General features: G+C 60.0%; 1 pseudogene; it reads right to left on the bottom strand.

Annotated features, from left to right (window-relative positions):
* Positions 1 to 1089: 1089 nt before the first annotated feature.
* LOC121152146 lies at positions 1090 to 5345 on the bottom strand (annotated as a pseudogene).
* Between the last annotated feature and the right edge of the window lie 362 nt (positions 5346 to 5707).

Raw genomic sequence — 5707 nt, 5'->3', positions numbered from 1 at the left:
TCTTCCTCTCTGTCTCTCCTAATCTTTCCAATAAAAACCAATAAATCTTTAAAAAAAGTTTTTCTCCTATTTTTAATATAAGTTATTTCATTTGTACAAGACATAGAGACAGAGGGATCTACAATCTGGTTAACTCCTTAAAGTCTTCAAGATTGTGACAAGGTCAGGTCTAAAATTGGAGCCAGGAACTAAATCCGTGTCCATGACAGCAGGTGCAATGACTCACGTACTTGAGAAATTCCCTGCCTGCTTCCAGGGAGTGCGTTAGCAGCGAGATGGAATTTGTTGTGGAGCGATAACACAAACACGGACAGTCCAGTGTAGGGTGAGCGTCTCCTAAGCAGTTTCTCATCCACTCTATTAGATGCCCACATCTCCTCATTTTATTTTATTTTTTATTTTTTTTCAATTTTTTTCAAAGGATCGGCTTTTAATTTACAAGCGTTCTAAATGTACAGGATTTTCCTTTCAAAAAATCGTTATACACTATAAATACAGTACAATAATTATCTTGCACAACTAGTTCTGTCTCTGGGATTTTAAAACGTGGCGTGGGCGGTTGAAGGCAGAGGAAGACTGTGAAGCCGTGCAGGTGCGGGTATGTGTTGGGGGCCGGGGAGTACTCCAGTTTCTGGTGGCTGTACTCGGATCCCAGCAGAGGGGTGAGGGGCAGCTGTGCGCGTCGCAGGGAGGACACAGGGGGAGGTTGGGGGACCCTGCTCGATCCCCACCAACCTCTGGTTTCCTCTAGGGCTGCTGTGTGGTCAGGGCTGACCCTCCCTGCTGTGGGTGCCCTCCTGCTGGCCCCGTGCAAGTGTGAGCTGTGGTGGGCATGGACACGTGGGCTGCGAGGAGGGAGGGAAGGAGGGGCCATCACCCTCTGTCCCCCTCCCCAGGCACGCGCCCCACTCCTGCATATCTGCCAGATGGCCCTGGATGACTGCAATAACTCAGTCACTGGATGGGCTGTCCCGGCCTCCCGCTGTTATCTGTTCAATGTCCTGGTGGACCAGGCCACCTTTGAAACTGGAGGATGGGTAGGCGTCGGGTCGGTGCAGGGGTGCATGGAGGCAGCAGGTGCTTGCGCACCGTGTGGCCAGCCCCCGGCACCTGCTGCAGGTTCAGGATGCTGTCGATGGCACTTTGCAAGTGCTCCTTGAGAGTGTCTTCTTGCGGACTGTCACTCGAGAAGCTGGCCTGGTCCATGTCTGCGGACTGGGACTTGTGCCACTTAGCGGGTGGCATTGTGGGGGCCTCCCAGCCGGCATCCCCACCCTGGGCATGGGCAGCTGCGTGGTTGGGCTCAGGCGGCGGGGCGGTGCCCTTAAGTAGCTGCTGCTACAGCTCGTCCTCCACGGCCGCCAGCTCATGGATGAGGCCGCTTTTGGCCTTGTCCACCTTGGCGGGCAGGGGCGTGGCGCGGTGGCCGCATGCTCCGGGTAGCTCTTGCATAGTGGCAGGCGTGGCCCAGTTGGCGCGGGCCTGTGGAGCTTGTGAGTGGCGGGTAGCACAGTGGTGGCTTGTTGTCCACGATGCTGTTCATCTGGCCGGCCTGGGGTGGTGGCGGGTGTGGGCGCTGCGGGGGTGCTGCGTTATGGGGCACAAGGGACGGCTGGTGCACGGGGTCCAGCGCCTTGTTGTGCACCACCTTGATGAGCCTGCCCTTCTGTCTGATCTTGAGCTTGAGACCAATGCGGCTCCACGCCTCCTAGGTCTTGATGGGTGGGCAGTTGCGGAAGCGCATGGGGCTATCCTCATTGGCGTCCAGGGAGGAGGCAGTGGACGACAAGGAGGAGGACAGGGAGGAGGACGCCTGTGCCCAGGTCACAGACAGAGATCCACCAGCCCCGCCATGCCATATCACAAGCTTGGTGAGCAGGTGTGACGGCGGTGGGGCAGAGGCGGTGGAGGAGGACGTCCCAGATCCGTGGCTGGACAGCCGATGCCCATCGGAAGAGGCGGGGAGCGGGAGGCCGAGAGCGTGAGGCCGAGAGCGTGAGGAAGACACGTACTCATTGGGTTTCTCCTTTGCCAGCTGTTTATCCAAGACAGGGGTGGTGTTTTCCTCCTGAATGAACGTTCGGTCAATCATGAGCATCTTCGCTGAGGGGTGAGACTCCTCCAGGGGCAAGAGTCGGTACTTAATGAGCATGGCCTGGGTGCGTTTCAGTAGCTGGGTGGAGACTGCCTCAACTTCCTCATCCACCTTGTGGTAGTTGCTGGGGGAGGAGAGGGCGCCCTGGTACACGTGGTAGGGCAGCAGGCACTGCAGGGAGGGGAGGCGGTCTTACAGTCGGGGTGCAGCATGGAGCCTTGGTGTTTGTGCAAATGCTCCAGGAAACAGGCCTCCTTGCTGGGTTGCAGTGTAGGGGCCTTCTTCAGCTGCAGTTAAGGTACAGGGTCCTTGGTCACACTCAGGGCTGGGATGCTGCAGGCAAAAGCTTTGCTTTTGGCGGGGAGCAGAGGAGGGAGGCCTGTGTTGGCCATGGGTGCAGGGGCAAGGGCATGGCTCGGGGCGGTGGGGGTTCTGGAAGGGGCCTGGCCGCTGACCAGCATTAAGGTCGTGGGGCTGGCCAGGGCCTGTGGGGTGGCAGCAGAGGCCCCCCCCCCCCGCCTTGTGCTGGAGGAGGATTCCAGAAGAAACCTGGTGGAATCTCTCCAGCAGGGCGTTTGGCTGGGGCTTCCGGCCACCATCTGGAAGGTCCGTGGGGGCGGTGGCAGGGGCACCACAGGCTCGGGGACCAGGGGGAGGTGTGGCGGGGGTGTGGGGGCCTTATGGGGTCCCTGGCCAGCCGGGAACTGAAGCTGGAAATCAGATGGCATGGGGCCAGGCACCCTGGTGGACATCTCAGAGGAAGCTACAGTGGAGGCCGCCGTGGGGTGGGGGTCAGGAGGCAGTGACCCCTCAGCTGGCAGAGGAGGCAGGGGGCCGGGGATGATGGAGGCTGGGGTACTGGCCACCTGGGGGATGCCTAGTGTGTTCTGGATAACAAAAATGCCTGGCAGGGTTGGTGGGGCCTGGGGTGGGGGACAGAGGTGCAGGATGGGTTCAGAGGAGAGATGGGACAGGCTCTGGGGCTGGGAAAGGTGATGAGAGTGGGGCTGGGAGAGGGGCAGGAGGGCGGCACAGCTGGATGTGGGGAGGGCAGGTAGGGGCTGTCTTCTAGTGGGGCCTGGTGAGCTAGCGAGGGGGTCGAGGAAGGACCTGGGCCCTTCAGTGGAATGGCTTCCAGTATCTGGGGCAGGAACATCTGTGGGGAGTCCTGAGTGAGGATGGCCGTGATAGCTGCGGGCGGTGGCTGCCCAAGGACCATCTTCTCCAGGCTGGATGCCAGGCCTGGGTTGGGCTGTGGGGTGCTGACCTGAGGTGGGGCAGTGGTCTGGAGGGACTTCTGTATCTGAGCCTGCAGGAGGCCCAGTGTGCTTCTGCAGGGGGTGCTGGTGGGGTGAGCTGCATGGTGAGCACACCTCCCTGGTGGTAGTGGTGGAGGAGGCAGCCACCATAGCAGCGGGAAGAGCTGCTTGCTGCACCAGCCCATGGGGATTGGCGGGGGAGGAGTTGAGCATGGCCTTGGCACTGGGAGGCAGGGTGACACCCTGCAGGACTGTGGTGGTGGTGGGGCCCGCAGCTGTAGGCTGGCCTGTGTGGGCAGGCTGCCTGCCGGCAGCAACACAGGCATCTGGAAGAGCGTGGGCTGGCGCACCTGGATGGGCGCAGCGGAGAGGATGTGTGTGGCACTGCTGTGTGCACCCGATGGTGGGACCAGCATAGTGCCCAGGCTCATTTAGTCGCCAAGTTCTGGTTGTGAGGATGGGGTTGGCGATGAGCTGTCTGCTTGCATGAGGGGCCGCAGCAGCCAGGATCTGGCCGTCCACATTGGCTGGCAGGGCGGAGAGTGGTTGTGGGTGCTGGACGATGGAGGCGCCTAGCAGCACAAACTGGTTCTGGGTGTACAGCTTGTGCTGGGCAGGGATGATGATACTGCTGCCCTGGTTCAGCAGGTGCATGCTCATGGGCTTGCTCAGGGCACCCGGAGGCTGCGGTGGCGCCGCCCCAGTTGCAGTGGCCAGTGGCTGCTTGAAGAGGCTGGCCTGCAGGGCAGGCACGAGGAAGCCTGACAGCACCACGTTCTGGCCAGCCTTGCCAGCTGCCATGAAGGTCAGGTACTGTGGTGCCTTGGGCTGTGTTGTAAGTGAGCCTGGCTCACCCTGGATGGTGAGTGTGGCACAGGCGGGTGCAAAGGGCTTAGGCGTCAGTTGGTACAGCTTGGGGGCAGCACCCCTGCTGACTTGGGCTGGATGGGCATGGGCGTACGGTGCAGGATCACATTGGGCGCTGGGACCAGTGGTGCCATGCTGAGGCCTAGAGCCACCTCCAGTGGCTGTGCAGAATCACATTGGGCACTGGGACCAGTGGTGCCATGCCAAGGTCCAGAGCCACCTCCAGTGGCTGTTCTGAATTTGCCCCACTAGTTGTGGCCTGATTGCCCCAGCATTGGCGAATACCAAGTTCCCATTGAGCGTGGTGGCCATGGCAGCTGGGAGGTTCTTCTGGATGACCAGGCCAGCCCCTTGTAGGGAGAAGCCAGCAGAGGCCAGTTTCATGGGGTGGGTGGGTTCAGTGCCATGACAGGCTGGCCGACCACCTAGATGGGTGCCAGGTGGAGTTTGGCCACTGTGGCACCCCCAGGGCTGCCAATGGGCAGGCCCTGGAGGCCCAGAATGGGCTGTAGGGTCACATTGCCCAGGTACATGGGCTGCACACTGAGGGCCTTGTTGACCACATCCTGGGGTTTCACCAGAGCCTGGTGCATCAGCACGGTGGGTGGGCCTGCAGCCCCAGCAGGTCAGAGCTGCCAGGGAAGAGCACCTGGGTCCTGTGGCCATTGCAGTAAAACCCGCAGTCCCGACAGGGTCGGCTCCAGCGTCTGCTGGCTGCAGGATGGGTAGCTGGAAGAGGCCCAGGTCCAGCTCAGCCATGGCCTCGACCTCGAGGGTCTGCTCGGTGATGTGGGCTTCCTGCAGGCTTTGCTGAAGGATGTCCCAGGGCTGTTCGGCACCCCCACTGCCTGCCGCCCCACCTCCGGTGGCTGGCGAGCCCAGGATGTCATCTTCTGGGAAGTCCAAGTGTACGCTGGGGGCCAGCTGCCTGGGCTCTGGGTTCAGATGGTTACTGGAAGCTTCCTGCACGTGCAGCCCGGGCCTTCATAGAAGGCACCCTGGACCTCGCTGGCATTGTCCAGGAGGTCATCACTGTTGAGCTTTTCGAATCCGTGTAGAAAGTCATTGAGGGCCTGGGGGTCACAAATCACGTCCAGTAAGCATCTCCCATCCTCATCATCCATTGCCACTGTGCTACAATCGAATCATGAAGGGAAGGAGGGGGTGTCTGCTCCAGGTCTACACAGGGCCCCCGGCTGTGGAATCTGAGAGTGTCTGTTTGGGGGCTACCCTGATATTTGAGCAGCCTTTGGCGCAGGATCTCCGGGACGGCCCCTCACAGGTTGCAAAGGGAGGTCCCAGACAGAGCCGTGCAGCTGAGCCGGTCAGCGCACTGCCTGATCACATGGCAGCCATGGTGTATGAAGCATTGTTAATGTAGAAGGGTTGAGTCTAAGATTTGTTCCATGTGCACTTATTTATTTTGTGTTTCTCTAGGACTTGTTAGATGTTATTGTTTTCTTCATGTAGAGTTAAGTGAGATCTC

The sequence above is a fragment of the Ochotona curzoniae genome, unplaced genomic scaffold (assembly GCF_017591425.1).
Source record: "Ochotona curzoniae isolate NIBS_2020 unplaced genomic scaffold, NIBS_Ocur_1.0 contig_237, whole genome shotgun sequence".
NCBI classification, from domain to species: Eukaryota; Metazoa; Chordata; class Mammalia; order Lagomorpha; family Ochotonidae; genus Ochotona; species Ochotona curzoniae.
Note: the sequence above shows the minus strand (reverse complement) of the source record. Positions and strands in the feature narration are given on the sequence as shown.